Genomic DNA, 20,771 nt, shown 5'->3' with positions numbered 1-20,771 from the left:
AAGTTCAACCTTAGAGAATAAGTTGTATATTATTAGAAAATCTTTAAAAATGAGAACATTTGTATTTACAATTTAAGTTTTAATGTTGCATCATTCAATGTTTATTCCCATTTAACTTAGTTTTACATATTATCTCTGGATTCTATCAGTATTATGGATCAATTTATTTGTAAGTGTTATATTTGGTCAGATAATTTCCATACTATCCACATAGGTAACAAACTAAGCAAATCAGTTGAGAATGCATTTATTTTCAAGTAATAGATACTTGACTAACCGCAAGTTGAACAAAGAGGGGTTCTTTTCTTCACATATGAAAAAATCCATAGATACACAGTTGCTGGCATTCCTTCTGGTTTTCAGTGATGACATAGTAGCCTCATCTGTTTCTACCTCTCTTATCCACCAAAAGCATGCTAGCATCTCACCTCATGTTTATTGGCTTCTGGTTACAAAGACTGGTATAGCTCAGGACACCAAGTCCAGGCTCAAAGTAAAAGCATGGTAGAAGGGGAAGTAAGGGCCCAGAAATAGTTCACTCCTTTTAACAGGACATCAGATATCACCATAAATTTGATTGTGCAGAACTTAGTCCTTTCTAGTTGTAAGCAAGGCATTATCTATTTCTTAGGGATAGGTACACTGCTACTCCAAATAAAGTCAGCACATGGATACTAAAGAAAAAGAGAAGAATGGATAATTTGTAAGCAATAAACCATGCCTGTTTCACGAAGCATAACGTTACACAAAATGTGTGCGGTAAGCCCACAGAATTTATTTTCAAGAATCATTTAATGAATTATGTTATCCTTGATAGTTGTAAAAAGAATTATTATTCATTCACCAATAATTTATAAATCACCTACTATGTGGCAAGCATTTTTAAAGTTCTAGGAATGTAACCATTCTGAGGTTTATTTTGGAAACAAGTTACTTTTCAAAAGCCAAATATATCAGAATTTACATTTTTAATATAATCTTGGAAAACTAAAGCATTGAGTAATTCATAACTATAATAATAATTAAAATATCGTATATGAAAGCAATTTTATTTTTATAAACTAGAAAAAACTGACAAGTGAAATAAAAATACCACTTACAATAGAATAAAAAACATCAAATATCTATGAATAAATATAACAAAAAAAGGTCAACATCTCTACAATGAAAATAACTAAACATGAGTAAGACAAATTAAACAAGATGAATGAAGGGTAATTCTATATTCATGAATTGGAAAACCTAGTATTTTTAAGATTTCACTTTTACTTTTACAATTTGACATAAGCATTTAATTCCATCCCAGTCAAAAGCCTAGCACGTTCTTATGCTATCTATCCAGTGATAAAAAATGTATATGAAAATGCAATGTATCTGGTATAACCAAGAGAATGATGAAGAAGAAAAAGTTCAGAAGCTACCCTACCCTATCTTAAAACTTATTACGAAGCTACAAAAATTAACAAGCACGGAGTTAGCCTAAAGATAGATGAATGTACTAAGGAAAGTTCAGAAATAGACATATACATGCATAGTCATTTCATTTATGACTATTAAATAATTGAGCCAAAGAAACAGACACAAAGAATACACAGTGTGATTCCATTTATTTAAATCTCAAAATCAGGCAAAACTAATGTATAGATTAGAAATCAACATAGTAGTTATTTGGGGCAGAGGAAAAGCTGTAATTGGAAGGGAGCAGAAGAGGACTTTAGAGGTTCTTGTAATAACCCACTTCTTGCTGTGGGTGCTAGGGTGTTCATTTTGTGAAAATGTAATAAACTGTGCAATTATGATTTTAAGTATTTGTATGTGTTATACTTTAATAAAAAAGTTTACGTAAAAATCAATGGTTCCTATGCACCAGCAAGAACCATTATAAATGTTATGTTAAAAAATAGAACGGACCCTTTTTAATAATAGCCATTCTGACTGGTGTTAGATGGCATCTCATTGTGGTTGTGATCTGCACTTATCTAATGATCAGTGATATTGAGCTTTTTTCATATCCTTGTTGGCCGCATGTATGTCTTCTTTAGAAAAAAGTCTGCTCATGTCCTTTGACCACTTTTCACTGGGGTTGTTTTTTGTTTTGTTTTGTTTTTTTCTTGTAAGTTTGCTTAACTTCCTTATGGATGCTGAATATTAGACCTCTGTCAGATGCATAGTTTACAAGTGTTTTCTAGCATTCTGTAGATTGTCTCTTCACTCTGATGATAGTTTATTTTCCTGTGCAGAAGCTCTTTAGTTTAATTAGGTCCCATTTGTCAATTTTTTGCTTTTGTTGCAATTGCTTTTGGCACAGTCATGAAATCTGTGCCTGTTCCTATGTCCAGGATAGTATTGCCTAGGTTGTCTTCCAGGATTTTTATAGTTTTGGGTTTTACATTTAAGTCTTTAATCCATCTTGAGTTGATTTTTCCATACAGTTTAAGGAAGGGATCCAGTTTGAATCTTCTGCATAGAAATAACAGATGCTGGTGAGTTGCGGAGAAAAGGGAACACTTATACATGGTTCGTGGGAGTGTAAATTAGTTCAACCACTGTGGAAAGCAGTATGGCAATTCCTCAAAGAGTCAAAAACAGAACTACCATTGGACACATAGATCTCATTAGTAGGTATATACCCAGAGGAATATAAATCATTCTATCATAAAGACACATGCATGCAAATGTTTATTGCAGCTTTACTCACAACAGCAAACACATGGAATCAATCCAAATGCCCATCAGTGATAGACTGGATAAAGAAAATGTGGTACATATGAACCATGGAATATTATGCAGCCATAAAAAAGAATTAGATCATGTCTTCGCAGGAACATGGCTGGAGACGCAAGGTATTATCCTTAGCAAACTAACACAAAAACAGAAAACCAAATACCACAAGTTCTCACTTATAAGTGGGAACTAAATGATGAGAACTCATGGACACAAAAAAGGGAACAGCAAACATTGGGGTCTTGTTAGGCGGGGTGCTGGAGAGGAGCAGAAAAAACAACTTTTGGGTACTAGGCTTAGTACCTGCGTGACAAAATAATGTGTACAACAAACGCCTGTATCATGAGTTTACCTATACAACAAATCTTCACATGTATCCCTGAAACTAAAATAAAAGTTAAAAAGTAAATAAAGAAATTTGATTCCTTCAAAAGTGATAAAACTGACCCAATGTACCAAAGATTAAATATCTGTAGAATGCCTCAGAATAAATTCAAGATAAAATGTACAAAATCACTATAGATTATAAAATATTGTAACAAAAAAGACTTGGCAAAAAAATGAAATACATACTCTGCTACTGAATGAGAAGACACACTATCACAAATGTTGATTAAGCCTCAGGTTCTAATACAAATTAAAGGGACCTTCAATCTGAATTTCAATATAATTTTTCATGGTATTTCCCAAATTGACTCCTATATGTAATACATTTCAAACTAGCCAAGTCAAATCCTAAAAATAAAATGAGATGGTTTTGGACTAACATTAAACAACTGATTCTAAAAGTCTGAAATTAGATCAGAAATAGACAAGTAAATCAAAGGAATAGAAGAGTGCTTGTAAACATACATATATGGGAACTTAGTGTATGTCAAATACAGCATAAGAAATCAGTTAAGAAAGGGTAAACTATTCAGTAACTGATATGGTGGTAACTTAATTTTTATATGCTGAAGGCATCCTATCTACCAAAATATTCAAAAACTAAATTCCAGATCTAGTTCTATTTAAAACTCCAATTTGAAATATTATTGTTTAAAAATTATTAGAAGACAATATAAGTTAATATCTTTACGATCTCCATGAAGAGCAAGTATTTCTTAGGCAAGTCCCTCAAAGAATAAGTCAGTAAAAAATGATAAATTTAAACATAACAAAATCTAAATAGTCTATTTAACAAAAAAAAGACAAGCAAAAACCTGGGAGAAAAAATAAAGATAGTACACACTATATTACATATAAAATATAGGAAAAATAAAATATAGGAAACACTATACTACATATGAAAAAAGATAAGTATATACTATATAAAGAACTTCTGTAAATTAATAAAAACAAATTACAATAGAGAAAAAGAACATATTAAGACAGGTCACAGAACAAGAAATAAGAATGAAAAATACACTGTTATTTTGATAAGATCCTTTTGGCTGTCTGAATAGAGTGTAGGCAAATAATGCAGAAATTGGGAGACTAGATAGAAGTCTATAGTAATGATCCAGGTGAGAGATACTAATGGTACAGATCAGGGTGTAGCAGTAGAAATTCTGATACATAGCCAGATTCTGTGTATATTCTGTTGATTGTGTCATAGCATTAACTAATGTATTACATGTGGAGTACGACAAAAGGGAAGTGTCAAGGATGAGTTCAAATTTGCTCTGGAGTTAGCATAAGTAACTGGCAATATGAAGTTGCTGTTTTCTGAGATGAAAAGTTCATATCAGGAAAAGGTTAATAGGAGAATACCAGAAATTCAATTGTGAATCTGTTAAATTTGAGGTGCCTATAAAATACCCAAATATTGGCCAGGTGCAGTGGCTCACGCCTGTAATCCCAGCACTTTGGGAGGCCGAGGCGGGCAGATCACGAGGTCAGGAGATCGAGACCATCCTGGCTAACATGGTGAAACCCCACCTCTACTAAAAATACAAAAAATTACCTGGGGGTGGTACCAGGTGCCTGCTATCCCTGCTGCTTGGGAGGCTGAAGCAGGAGAATGGCTTGAACCCAGGAGGTGGAGGTTGCAGTGAGTCGCCATCACGCCACTGCACTCCAGCCTGGGCGACAGAGCGAGACTCCATCTCAAACAAACAAAGAAACAAACAAAGAAACAAACAAAATACCCAAGTAGTGTCTCCTCCTTTCTTTCCAGGAGATAGTTAATATATGAATCTGAATTATGCAGAGAGAAGGGGACCTAGAATTGAACACCGGGCCACTGTAAGTTTTAAAAGTTGGGGAAAAGACAAGTAAAGGTGTGAAGTGGAAAGAAAGGGAAGTAAATAAAGCATTCCAAAAGAAAGGATGGGACTGAATATATCAAAGTCTGCCATTTGTTCAAGTAAAGCCAGGACTGAGAATTTAAATTAAGTTTAATTTAATTTAAACATAACAAAATCTAAATAGTCTATTTAACAAAAAAATACTAAAAAGACAAGCAAAAACCTCCGAGAAAAAAATAGATAGTATACACTATATTACATATAAAATAAAATAAATTTAAATTAAATTAAACCTAACAAAATGGGCCTTTGAAAACTTGTCAAGAGGTTTAACTAATTGGCGAAGAGTCAGGAGAGGAGGAGAGGAATAAGGAGAACAGAAAACTCTTTGCAGAAATTTTGTTGGAAGTATGGTTGCATATGGGGAGAGAAGTAGGATTAAGAATGGTTTGTTGCGTATTTGCTTACTGTTAGTAATAAGTGTTCTCTTGAAAGATTTACACACACACAAGAGTATATTTATACATGTAGAGTAAAGAGATTTAGTATGAGGAATCGGCTTACATGATTCTGAAGTTTGAGAAGTCCCAGAATCAGCAATCTGGAGACTAAAGAAAGCAGGTGGTATCATTCAGTTCAAGTCCAGAGGTGTAATAATGAGTGGAGCTGATAATGTAAATCTCAGGTCAAGGGCAGGAGAAAACCAATGTCCCTGATTGAAATCCTAATCTCATCTGTAAACACCCTCATGAACACACCAGAAATGTTTCACCAGATAACTCGGTATCATATGGCCCAATAAGTTAACACATATAATTCACCAGCACAAGTCTACTGCTTGCTAACTTGGCACCCATACACATCTCCTTAAGCCATACTTACTCTCCAAATAAGATAATAACTAGATCATAAATCATAAGTCTGCTTAACTTGATACAACCGTCCTGCACACAACTGAAGACACATGATCTCTTCCCCCAAAAGAGGAGGTAATGTCTTTGAGTTTTATTAATTCATCTCTTTGATATCCCATAACTTAAATACTATGATGTAAAATTAACAATACTTAAATACTGTGATATAGAGTCAATGTAGCTTATATTACATAATAAGGGAATAAAATAGAAAGAAAATAAATCAATTTGATACACACAGCTGTATTTATAGCAAACTAAGAAGAAAATACTCATGACAGTTACAGTCCTTGTTTCTGTAACTAGTCATGTGTTTATAGCTGGTATTTATAACTACTTATCCTACTACTTATTTCTTTTGCCATCAGCAAGCACCTCAACTGGCAGTGGTTCTCTACCTGGTAGGATGACCCAGACCTTCATACCTGAGGGTTCTGGGGCATTAGTAGTTTTTCCTGGATTGGATTATTATAGTTTTCCATTGACCTTAATCACAGTGCACGGTAACAGTAAGAGACACCCTAATGAATCTCTTGTATTCCAGATATACTCTTCCTTACCTTCATTGTGGAGTAATTGTCTAATTTCCCTTTGTCAGGATCAATTACTCACTTCAGCCAGCTCTGTGACTCCCTTCTTTGCCTCTTGATTCAAGGCTTGAGGAGCCCAAAGTGGCTAGGCAGCAGTCTTAACTTCCAGTTCAATGAAGTCATTGTTGGTTGTGTCTCTTGGTAGAAGAACTACTGCCTCTAGAACTAAGACCTCTGGGCCAGCAGAGCTTAAGGTTACAGGAACAGGAAGCAAGAATTTTGCTAGTAGGTCACTGAATGTGAATGAGTAGTGTCATTCCCATTACCATGCCTTGATTCCTGGACCCATGAATCTTGGATATCAGAGAAACAGAACCGAATATTGAATGATAGTTCAGAAAGCATGCAGTCTTCTGAAGAACTTTGTCCCATCCTGACAAATGATAGCCACCTAGCTGGTCATCAAAGGCCATTTCACTGTTCTATCAAACCAGCTGCTTCAAGATGAGGGATGGGAAGGTGCATGGTAAAAACAGTGAATTCCATGGCAAAGAGACCATTACCACAGTCTTTTGCTGTGAAGTAAATTCCGTAATGAGGTAATGCTGTATGGAATATCATGAGAGTGGATACAGCATTCTGAAAGTCTGTGAGTGGTAGTTTTAGCAGAAGCATTGTGTGCAGGGAAGGCAAATTTGTGTCCAGAGTGAGTGCCTATTTCAATAAGAAAACATTGCCTCTTAGATGATGGAAGCAATCTAATATAATCAACCTACCACCAGGGAGCAGGCTGATCATACCCCAGATAATGGCGCCATACTGGGGTCTCAGTTGCTGACAGGTTGGGCATTCAAAGGTAACCATAGGAAATTTGGCATTGCTGAGTGACAGTCAATGTTGCTGAGCTCATGCATAATCTCTATTCCCACTTCCATAGCCACTTTGTTCATGAACACACTGGGCAATGACAGGAGTAGCTGGGGAAAGATGCTGTCTGGTATCCACAGAATAGGTAATCCCATCGGCTGGATTACTGAAATCCTCTTCATCTGAAATCGCCCTTTGGTGAGTATTCACATGGGATACAAATATCTTCACGTTGTTTTCCATTTAAAGAGATCTATCTACTTACCTCGTCCCCCAATTTGTTTCCCAATTTTCTTTGTCATCAGTTTTTCTATTATATCCCTTCTAAGCCCTGACCATCGAGCCAAACAATTAAACACAGTCCATGAATTTGCATATAATCATAAGTCTGGCTATTTCTCCTTCTAAGTAAAGTGTGTAACAAGGGAACTGCTTAAATTTATATTCACTGGGAGGATTTCCCTTCACCACTATCCTTTAGGATGTCCCAGGAAGGGACTGTAGTACTATAGCTGTCCATTTTCAGGGGATGCCTGCATATTATGCAGATTTATAAACCAGGCCCAAGGCTTCTATGTGTCTGTCAACTGACCATAGGAAACTTCCCATTAGGCCGTAGATGCAAGCTGAGAGAGAAAGGCTTGTATATCAGCAGTGGGGACTATGAGCATTTGGGCCATTTCTTCATGTAAAATACTTGTACCTGTTCAAGCCTGATTATGTATATACCATTTCTGTTTGATGATGCAGTGCTGCTGTGTACCCTCACTTTATGGCTCAGTGGGTCAGATAATACCTAGTTAATGACAGGCAGTTCAGGTCACATGGTAACTTGGAGGCCCATGGTTAAACGCTCAGTCTCTACTGTTGCTCAGTAGCAGGCCAGGAGCTGTTTATCAAGGGAGGCATTTTCTGTGTAGAATGGTCAGGTATTGCTCCAAAATTCTGAAGATCTTTGCTATGATTCACACAAAAGGGCCTGGTATTGTCTCCAAAGAGCATTCCTATCTGCCACTGACATTTCAAGCACCATTGGATCTGCAGATCATATGGCCCAAGAAGCAGAGAAGCTTGTACAGCAGTCTAGATCTGTTGCAGAGCCTTCTCCTGTTCTGGGTCCCACAAAAATCTAGCAGCTTTTTGAGTCATTTGGCAAATAGATTAGGGTAACACCCAAATGAGAAATATGTTACCTCCAAAATCCAAAAGGAATTACTAGTCATTGTGCCTTTTTTGGTTGTAAAAGGATCCAGATATAGAAACTTACCCTTTAACCTTAGAAGGAATATTTCAACATGTCCCACACCATTGGACTCCTAGAAATTTCAATGACATTAAAAAATTGTGAATTTTTGTCACATTTATTTCCCATCCTTTAGCATGTGAGCATCTTACCAAGCCTAGAGTAGTTGGTATTTCTTGTTCACTAGGACCAATCAGCATAATATCATCAATGTAATGGATCAGTGTGATCCCTTTTGGAAGGAAAAGTCAATTAAGATCCCTGCAAACTAAATTATAAATAGGGCTGGAGAGTTAATATACCCCTAAGGCTGTACAGCGAACATGTATCTCTGGCCTTGCCAGCTGAAAGCAAGCTGTTTCTGGTGGGCCTTATTGACAAGGATGGAGAAAAAGGCATTTGCTAGACCAATATCTGCATACCAGGTACCAGAAGATGTGTTAATTTGCTCAAACAATAAAACCACAGTTGGTACAGCAGCTGTAGTTGGAGTTACCACCTAGTTAAGCTTGTGATACTCTACTGTAATTCCCCAAGATCCATCTAGGTTTTGCTCAGGTCAAATAGAGCTGAGTGGAGATTTAGTAGAAATCATTATCCTAGTATCTTTCACGTCCTTGATGGTGGTAATAATCTCTGCAATTCTTCCATGAATGTTGTATTTATTATGGTTTACTATTTTTCTAGGTAAAGGCAGTTGTAGTATTTTCTACTTGACCTTACCCGCTCTATAACAGCTCTTACTCCACGGGTCAAAAACCAGTGTGGGGATTGTGCCAGTTACTGAGTATTTCCATTCCAATTATGCATTCCAGAACTGGGGAAATAACTACAGGATGGGCTTAGGGATGCACTGGGCCTACTATGAGATGTCCCTGAGCTAAAATACCATTGATCATCTGGCCTCCAAAAACTTCTACTTTGCCTAGTGGACCACAGTGACATTTTGAGTCTCCTGAAATAAGCATCAGTTCAGAGTCAGTGCCCAGTAATCTCCCAAAGGTATGATTATTTCCTTTTGGAAATAATATTTCCCAATATTTCCCAATATAGAGTTACCCTGATAAAAGGCAGTAAATCTCTTTGGAGGAAGCTGGGAGAAGGATTAACAATATAAATTTTTGGTATTGGACCCAGATTCTTCCTCAAGAGGACCCAGCCTCTCCTTTATTCAAGGGGTTTTGGGTCTATAAACAAGCTCAAGTCTAGTAATTGATTGACAAACTGTGAGTCTATGTTTTTGATTCAGGTCAGATTTGTTTCCTATAATTTTTTCTCCCTATACAAATCAAGTAAGAATTTAGTAGGCTTCCTATTTCACTTTCAGAAACACTGTGATCAAGTAGCCAACACGATTAGTCTGTGTGAGTCAGGCTGTTCTGATTGCTTCTTCATCTCTGCTGTCTGTTATGGTGACCACATCCACCTTGTCTTTGAACGCTGAGTGCCACCACTTGGCCCCTGGTGTCCCAGGACCCAATTACCCTCATTGTATTTATGTTTTCCAATTTGGTAACTGCAGTTTCCACTGTGAGGTTTGTCCTACAGAGAACAGTGATCAAAGAGCTTGTTAAGGATGCTGGGGCCTCCCTCACAATGTGTTTCTCACAATTTTGGTGAAAGTTATCTCTTCTGGACTTCCCCAGTGTGGGTGAGGTCTCCAATGACAAATCCATTCTAAGATTCTAATCTCCCTAAGAATTAAATGGCTTTCTCTACATTAAACCAAGGAAGGTATGGCATCTATAAGTTGCTCACTGTGGGCCACTTTTTGACCCATGTTTCAGTCAACCACCCAAACTGTGAGAGCCCCTTCTAACTTCCCAAGCTGCAATATATTAAATCCAGAATTTCTGCTTAGTGGGCCCATATCAATAAATTCAGCTTGATTCAGCTTTATGTTTCTTTCACCATTACCTCACTCCTCTAGCATCCCTTCCCACACATGTTCACTGGATTTCTGTCTGTGTAAATAAATTATAAAACTCAAGTGTTTTTTTGGTGTTTAGTTCACTTTCTCACACTTTGTACTTCACCTTTGGGGCCCTACTGGGACTTGAGTCTAGTTATAGGTCTAGACATAAAGAAGTGTGGTACGGGTGGATCCTGAAATGAATCAGCATTCCCTTCCAAGGAAACTGCCTCAGAAGAGGTCACCACAACTTCCTCACACAATACAGAATGATTTCTCTCAGAATTCAGGTGAAGAGGCTGCAACTACTGAGACTAGAGGAGCTACACAACTAGGGGTGGAGAGTCTCTTCCACTAAAATGAGGAAGGCAATTCTGCCTAGAATGGAGAGGTCACATACACTGGCAAAGAAGACTGATCAGAATTTCAAAGTTCAATGTGGTCAGCTTCATCATGGTCTACCCCCACATCCTCATCCCAACATACAGGATCCCATTCTTTTCTAAACAATGCCCTCATTTTAGCAGTAAACATTCTGCAAGGCTAGGAGTTCAATTTGCATTATAATCCAGCCAGTTCCAGGATGAGATTCTATGCTTGATTTTTAGCAATCTAATTCCCGAGTCTACAGGACATAGGCATTTCTTTTAGAGCACACATGAAAGGTTACGGATCATTTATGCAGCCCTTGAGCCATGAGTTTGAATCTCTGACCTCATTGTTTTGGTACTACTTTCACCAGTGATATTAGAAACAACTAGCTAACCTCAATTATATTCATTAGTTTTCCAAACAATATTTGCAAGTATCACACAGATAGTCTCTCAACTCATTGCTTCTTATAAATTGCTAATCTGAAGTCTCCAGTAAAGATTTTGTGTATCTCTATTGCCAGATCATGCCATGGAATGTCACTGCTCTCTTTACTACTGGAAATAGAGTCTTTAGTGTCTTTAATTCTAATCAGATTGGAAAGCCAATTTCAAAAACTCCAGAATCAACTCAGAAAATTATTATTAGCATTCTGTTTTTCTAGACCTACTCTCGGGGTTAAAATATGTGTTAGTCATTGCTCTCTAGAGAAACAAAACCAATGGGATATGCACACACACACACACACACACACACACTCACTACAGTTGTCCCATGAGATTATAATGGAGCTGAAAAATTCCAATTGCCTAGTAAATTTGTAGCCATTGTAATGTTGTAGCACAATTACAACATGTTAAATAGCTATTATTTTAGAATGTTAAAATAGCTATCATTAGTGACTGTGAAAAACAAGCAATCCAAATATTCACCAATAAAGTCTTTGTAATGTAAAGTATGACACAACTTTACTATAGAATACAAATTAGCCAGTAAAATTATTATATCAATCTCTATAAAGAAATTATCAACAATATATTAAACAGGTGACAGTGGAGAATGATCCCATTTTTCTAAAATTGAGTACATATGCATAGAAAAAAAGTTAAGGAAATACTCCAAAGTGCAGCATTTTATTTCTAAAATATGCAATTATGGGTGCTTTTCACTGTATGCATATATCTATATCTATACATCCTCAGCTTTTAGATAAAGAATATTTTTAAAAATATTACAATTATATAAGGAAAGAAAAAGTATCTCTAACAACTTTTTGATTTAAAAGAAAAAATCTCTCTCTTACAGGCACAATAGGATATATACTATCAATCAGGGACCCAACTTCTAAGTTGATAATGATGGATCATCAAAAAGAACTAGTCCTTGGAATTTACTGTTATTCTTTCACTGACAAGAACAATATCAACCATCTCCATCTTGGGGAATAACACCATTACTTTTCTTCAGAAACCAGTCTACCTCATACAAAAATCCAATCTCTCTTCATTACCGGCACCTGAACAAGATGTCTATTTAGTCAATTTTCCAGGCAAAGAAAAACAAGAGTTCTATAGTTCACTCTAAATCTCAAAACCCCAAACGATTACATCAAATGGATAAGGTCCAAAATTGAGAGTTTTCAGAGAGCAGTAAGAGCCATTTTGCCTCTAGGGTGTCTCTGCTTTTAGAACGAAGTGATGCAAACTTTCATAAAACCATTTGTCACTGCAGATTTGTGAGATTCAGTCTCCCTTGAGGCTGATGATTGCTCAATGTTTTTTGTATCATGATGCCAGACTTGTCAGGGTTTTATTATTATTATTATTACCTTCAATGACTAAATTGAAGCTTAGAAAATCGAGCCATTCTGTTTTTATTGCCTTATGATAAGTAATGGTTAATAAATGTAGAAAGCAAGCTTTAGTAAACATTTTCACCAAAGAAGCCCGAGAAAGCCTGAGATGACAAGTGTCCATGGATCTTCAGCGGGATGCTTATTCCTGCTTCATGTCATGGATACTTTTGCGTTTCTTTTCTATCTTTACTTGAAAGTCGTCTTAACTATTCCAAGAGCTTAAAAGATCCATGACCATTTCTTGAGGTCATTTTAAGAATTGTCACACAGGTAAAAACAACTTTGGGTCAAATGTAATGCACAAAATGTTTTTTAATTGTCTTTCAGTTGTATGACTTTCATAACATTATGAATTTCAGCACCTGTTTTCAACCAGTTCAAGAACACATTATTTCATTAATATCAACCTTCCTCAAAGTGTCAAGTAGAATAACGAGATATAAATTTGCCATAACTGATATGTTTAAAAAAGTAAAGTGATAAATAACTCTGCTATTATTTGGATATGCACACACAAAGAAAATTGTCACTCCTCATTTTTCTTTTAACAAAATTGCAAAAGGAAAAGAAAATACAACTGTTATTCATATGTTCCTTAAAATAATATTTTATGGCTTTTATATATAGGTTAATATTTTTCATTTTATATGTTATATATCCCTGGGTTCTAAATATTTTATAGATAAGACAATAATCTTTTAAAAAATTGTATTAGTTTTTATGAGGACATACAGGTAGTAGGTGGTAAAGCTAGGATTTCAAATCTGCTCTGCTGTGCAGGAAGCCCATCTTTAGTTTTGCTTATTACATAAAAAACTTGATTATGTGAATTGGTGGCATTTGAAAGCCCTTTCCCGCAGCATTGTGACGCTATTGCAATAATTGTCATTTTATGAACTACATTTAGATTTCAATTATATTCAAAAAATACTAACTTAGGAATATATTTTATTAAATATAATTACCTTAAAATAAATTTAAATAAAATCATAATATAAAACATATTTTTAATTCAATTAATCAAACATAAAGGAAGTGACAGATACAGTAAGAACATAGGCTTTGCAAGCAAATATATGTATATATTTGTTTCCAATTTAGCTCCTGCCTTCCCTAGTTTGTTCACATTAAGCAATTTACTTTATTTCTGTATGCTTCAGTTTCTTTATCTGCAAAACAGATCCTCTAATTCTTGGAAACAATTTGAAACTTTTTGACTTTTCTGTATCCTTTTCCATTTGTTCTACTGGTATCTTGATTTACTCCTATGCAAATTCTTCATAGTCTATGGTCTTAGTAGGACCATACCTTTCTCTGCTCACTCTCACAATCTAACCCAAAAGAACAGAGACCTTTATCTTCCTTCCCTTGAGAATGAACTGAAGGGAACATATGTCCAAAGTGTGATAAATCAGAGGCTGACCACAGGACTTTAAATTAGAGAGTGTAAAACAAGGCAGAGAGGATATTTAGAGGCCAGATTCATCACAGTGGGGAGGACTGAGCATGCGGGAGGGCCAGGAGATGAGCATCGGAAGAAGAGGGACATAATCTTGACTCTGACTCTTACTGCTTAAACCCATGAATACCCTTGTTTCCTATTTTTTCAAACATCATCTCTAAACCTCCTATTAACTCTATTACCTTCTCACCCAAATTTTTCCTAAGGCAATTCTTTTTAGAAACTAAATATAGAATTTTTTTTTCTTTTCTTGTAAACCAAAACCTGGTTTATACAATAATAATCAAGGTAAAATGATGTAATTTGTGTGAAAGTATCAGAAAAACTGGCATAGCAAAAATTTTAGCTATTGTAGTTTGTTTTTATGATTATTACTTTTAAAATTTTCTTCAAAAAGGATCTGTGAATATTAGAATTATTTAAATGTGTTCTGCACACATTCCTCAGAAAGAATACTCCTAGACACAAAACACATTGCTAAGCACCTGGAATAAAATATCTCAGTCTTATTTAGCTTTTTTTTTTCCAGGTCCTTAACAATGTGCTTTATACATAGGAGTGCTCTATAAGTATTTGTGGAATGAATTAATTCAAACCCGAATTAATGTGTACAGATGTTCTTATTACTCTGCTCTATTTTTACAATGAGATGGTGAGAAGATGAGAGTAGCAGAAGATGTGGTTACTAGCTAATTTCAATGTCGAGAGTAGCAGAAGACATGGTTACTAGCTAATTTCAATGTTGTTTATAGAAGTGAACCTTTTCTTACTAAGAAAAGGAGTGGCGCTAGGATTATGATATAACCATTAGAACAAAGAAACAAATGTTTCTAAATACTAAATAATGTGGAAATAAAAGGAAACTTTAAAAAATGTGCATATAGTTAGACAGAAGAAACCAAGTGGAAGGGACAGGAATAGAAGCTAGATTTATTAGAATATACTTTGATTTGCAAATTTGACTTTACTAATATGAACTTTACATAATTTAAATTTTAACACCATAAATTGAAAAGGAAATTAAACAAACTAATTGTATATCCAATTGGTGGCAATATTACACGAAGACCAGTCATTTTAAGTGACTCTAATATACTGTAACTTGATTGTACAACTCCAATGAGATATACACTAGAGAAAAATTAAATATTAATTTGGAAACTACTTTCAGTAATAATATTGATGGTAGTTTTTACCTTACTTTTATTGTGAAACTATTTTGGGAATTTATGGGATAAATAAAATTCATTTAAATTGGTCTTTACAACTGACATTTGCAGCTTAGAAGAAAGGAAACATCTGAAATCTGTGATGTAGCCTTGATGCTAAAATGTCACTATGGACTTCTGATGCATTTTTTCTTTTAAAAATGTATATACAACTGATAACTCTGCTCCCTAAGAAGGCCTGAAAACAATGCACCAATGTAGCCTAGACATTTTTTCATGAAAGAAAGCAAAGAAGGTATCATGACCAGTATGATTATGAAGAGAGTGTGCAAGCTCAAAAGCCAAATAAAATAGGCTCCAATCGTAGGCTGCACTAAATTGAAGTAAGTCAAATATATTTAATTCTATGGATTCATAATGCTAAAGAAAAAAAGAAAAAAAAAGCCCTTATTGGTAATTGGAATGGCGATGGGAAATCAACTCGTTACTTTGGAAACTAGTAAATAAAATTTATCTTTCCTATATAAACTGTACTTTAGACTTACTAATAAGTTGAGAATGAGAAGTGTCTTAATTATAGAAAAGTATTCCAGCCAATAAAGGAATAAGAAATTTTAAAAGCCGCCATCTTAGAACCTCTGATTAATTATTACATCTAGATGATTATCATCAAGAGATTTTAATATCATGTAAAAAGATAAATATTGTATATCTCTTTATGAGGTAGTCTCGGGAAAAAAAGTTTCTCTAAATTTGATCAACCTTCAGGTCTAATTAGGAACTTACAGAAAATGTAAGGGACAGAGGAAAATGTGTAAGAATAGCATGTATTTAAAAATTATAAAACTCTAAGCTGTAAGAAGCTGTACAGGAAAAATACTCCAGTGTGTTTAACAGCAAAAACAAAAGGATGTAAAAAAGAAAAGAAAACAGGTGATGGAGGGGTAAATATGAATCGAAAGGGACTTAGAAAATATAGCAACCTAATAATAATGCTTTAATTTGATTATTTTTTAAAAATCCTGATCCATATAATCAAATTGAGAAAGAGAAATAGAAGAAGATGGAGAAGGAGGAGAAAGGGAGAAAAAAAAGGGGAGGAAAAGAAAAAGAGTAAGGAAGATTATTACTGAACATTAAATAGATATTCAATTATATTAAAAATTGTCATTAAATTTTTAAGCTGTGGTAATGTAATGACATTGTGTTAAAAACTTCTTAAGTTGTAGACATATGTACAGATGAGGTTTTCTTTAAAATATTCTGAGGAGTATAGTGATAGATAAATAGAGTACAGAAAATTATAGATGAAACAAAATTGGTTTAGGGTAGCCCATTTATGTAATTAGATGTGAGATACATGGATACTTACAGTATTAATGCTACTTCTTTATATAATTAACATTTTTGTAATAAAATATTTGAAGAAAAATATATGCATATATGTAAAATTTTAAATGCTTAAGCTATGCATGTGTATATATATAAAATGTTTATAAAAGCACATATGTAAAATATTTTAAATTATATATGTGCTTGTATATATATAAAATGGTTAAAATATATATAATTTACTTTAATATTTTATTATAGACATAAAATTTAATTGTAAATAATATATTACATATATATGTATATAAGTGTATATTTGGCATATCTGGGTGGCAGCCCACAGACAAGTTCTCTTTTGTCTCTATGGGTAAACCAACTTTTTAAAGCAAAGTTTCAGGGTCAAATATGAGACTAGAAGTTAGAATTACTGACAGAATAAGGAACTAGATACCTATTTTTTAGAGTCACTAAGCAAAAAGCAAACTTCAATGCATTCCAGGACTAAAATGTGTAACCATACTTACGTAGGTACCTAGGCTTATACCTTCTACAATAAAAGCGTCATTGAAAAGAGTTAGTAGTGCGCACAGGCACATATATGACTTCGAAAAAAATACTTCATGGTGATTTTTAAAGTATTTCCTATGTGTTCTAACTTATTCTGTAGGAGCATTATGCATATAAATGAACACACTGACTAGTTAGCATTTCAAATAGCTCTAGAGGTGATGAGCTATGCACGAAAATACACACACTGGAGTCAGATAAATGAGTTAAATATTATCTCTGCCACATACAAGCAGTGCAGACATGGAAAGGTTATTTAATTTATCTGAATCTCAACTGTCTCCTCATATAAAATGAGGAGCCAATTACACATATAACACCCTGCACATAGTAAATACTCACTAAATAGTTATTATTAGTAGTCGTTATATTAGAATGTGTTTATTTCTAAAATAACTTTCCATTTACCCACAGAACTTTCCCAAAATGAACTTTTTTACTGTTAAAAAATAATTTCTATTTGTAGTCATTTGAGTACATGTTATCTAAATACCATTTATAGAGAAAATGAATTAACTCAATATATGCATACGAATGGGATCACGCATTCATTTTTCACCTCTGGAAACTTCCATTCAAATATTTGCTTTAGTCTTGAGTGAAAACAAATTTAATGTTCTCCCTCATCAATGGCCCCATTATCACAAAGCCACCATGCAAGTCTGGATAATTTTGTGCAATAGCTATTCTGTCCATTTCTGCTCAAAATTAAGGAAGATTAAAATTAGCCGATTGTTTTATAATTCTCTGCACATTTCCAGAACTGTATCAGTAAGTCCTATTGCTTATATCATTTTAGCTCTAGGTAATGTTATAAGTATGTGTGATTCACAGCTGACATGCTCCAAAACTATGGTTTTCTTTTTTTTTTCTTTTTTTTTTTTTTTTCCCCAAAATAAACCACTTTACAAAACTTTATCTTACGGAAAATCGCAAACATATACAAAATTAGACTAGTAAAATGAATCCCCATATACCTATCATCCAGCTTCAACAATTACAATTTCTGCTCATCATTTGAATGGCACACACACACACACATATTTGTGTGGATATATATGTGTTTGTAGTTTTATATATATAAATAAAACTACATATATAGTTATAGTTGATTCTTATATATATAAATGTAGTTATATATATATACATAGATAAAAAGTTGATTATTATTATTCACAGATTTCATATTTGCAAGTTCACTTACTTCAGACTTATCTATAACCCCAAATCGATACTTGCAGTGCTTTCAATACTATCTAAATCTTAGGATCAACTGCAACATTTTAAGAAATATTTATGCTCATCCTTAAACCCAGAAATTCTAATTTCATTGGTCTTGAGTGGAACTCAGGAATTAGCTCTAAGTAAATAAAGATAATTTTAAAAATATATAAACAAATATATGCCCAGGATACTTTTTTTGGTACTAACGCTTAGCCTTTTGCTACTCAAATTTAGTTCATGGGCCAGAAGATTTGGTTTCACATAGGAAGTTAGTGGAAATGAAGAATCACAGGCCCCAACACAGAAGTACTGAACACAACCAACATTTGACAAGATCCCCAAGTGAATCATTGCGTGTTACACTTTGCAGAGTATTAACCAAGTCTGCCTAGAATTAACAGAATTTCCACCTAAGCTAAAATTTAGAATTCCACATGATGCCCACTAATTAAGCTTTTCAATTACATTAACAAAAAAGAAGAGAAGGAGGTGAATGTAATATCCAGAGTTATAAATTATTTAAAACCTGTAAAAAGAACATTTGTTTGCTTCGAGAAAAAGAAACTAATAGCATTTTCAAATATCATCATAATCATGAACTGTTTCCATTGGAATGCAAGAAATGTCATCTGAATTATAACTTAGACTTACAATTGAGCATTTATATTAACAGCAAGTAAAATTTCAGAAGCTATTTTGATAAATTGAATAAAACAGTTTGTATTCCGTTCCCAAAAGAATATGCATATTTATATTTGTAGATAAATACATATGACATTAATTCTATTTGCATAGATTATATAGAAATTATAAATCTATATGCTCCCTAATCTCTGACTCTCTTCCATAATAGCCAACATAAATTTTCAAAGACCCCAAGTAGAGTTATATAGTGTGAAAATTTAGTTGAAAGTTTTTGCATTCTTAACCATACAGCAGACAAAATAATCATTTCAGAAACACAAATCATATCATAAAATTTCCCTGTATAAATTCTCAAACAGCATTTCATTTTATTAAAAGTAAAGCAAAACAAACAAAAACAACAACAACAGAAAACCTCAAGCTTTTTAGTCTGGTCTAAAAAGCCCAGGCTACCACTGCACCAACACCTCTTCTTTTAACCACTCACAAATAGAGGTCCAGCTTCTTTCCTTGGCTACACCAACTTTATTTCCTACATGGAACTTGTGGACTAGTTCTTCTCTTCTCTCTTTTGCATGCCTGACTCCTAGTTGTTATTTAAATTTCAGGAAAGTTTGCTCTAAATACTCAACCCATAATAGCTACCTAGCCACCCTCTATACAGCACCCTGTATAGCACTTTTCAATCTATTCTCCTGTTTATTCACTTATTTTTATTGTCTATTTTATCAAATAAAAATGTAAGATTCAAGAAAAAGGGGATACCGGCTCTCTTGTTCATTACTGTAATAAATTAAAAATAAAATATTATAAAATTATAAGCCCTAGGGAAAACTGGAAAGCATATGAAAATCAGTTGGATGATAATGTGGGAAATTTTAATATTAAATATTAAACATTAAAATTTCCCATATATTAAGCATCTACTATACCAGGCATTATAATGGGCTGTTATATACACTATCTCCAGTCCTCACAGCAGCACTCAAACACAAAATAGGCACAACTTTACAATAGATAAATTTGTGACTCATAAAAATTACAGAACTCATCAAAGGTCCTATGACCAGTAACATTGGAATCAGGACTTAAACTCAGAATAATCTATACAAAATACTTCCTCCCATTAAAAAAGCTTGATGGCACATATAAAGGAATAAAGGAATCAAACAATTTAATGGTACTTCCTAAGAGTCATGCACTTTTAGTTGAACAATGAAAACACATGGACACAGGGAGGGGAACATCACACATCAAGACCTGTTGTGGGGTGGGGGTCTAGGGGAGGGATGGCATTAGGAGAAATACCTAATGTAGATGACAGGTTGATGGGTGCAGCAAACCACCAAGGCACGTGTATACCTATGAAACAAACCTGCAGGTTCTGCACATGTATCCCAGAACTTGAAGTATGATAAAAAGAAAAAAATATATATCATCTATAGTTCAATTCAATTGAGTCCATTGGAAATAATTTTAATTAGTTCAAAATATTGAACTAATCAAATAACTTCGATTAGTTCTATGTTATCATATTTATGCCCCATGTCAGAGGATAACATGTCAAGCATATATACATGCATCTATATATATAATATATAAATAATAAAAATTATTTGATATAATGAGTATATATATACTCATTTACTTATATAAATTAAGTTAAATTAAATTACTCATATAAATTATTTACTCATATAAATTAAGACATAGATATAATACATCTG

This window comes from Pongo pygmaeus, chromosome 6, assembly GCF_028885625.2.
Source record: "Pongo pygmaeus isolate AG05252 chromosome 6, NHGRI_mPonPyg2-v2.0_pri, whole genome shotgun sequence".
Lineage (NCBI taxonomy): Eukaryota > Metazoa > Chordata > Mammalia > Primates > Hominidae > Pongo > Pongo pygmaeus.
Note: the sequence above shows the minus strand (reverse complement) of the source record.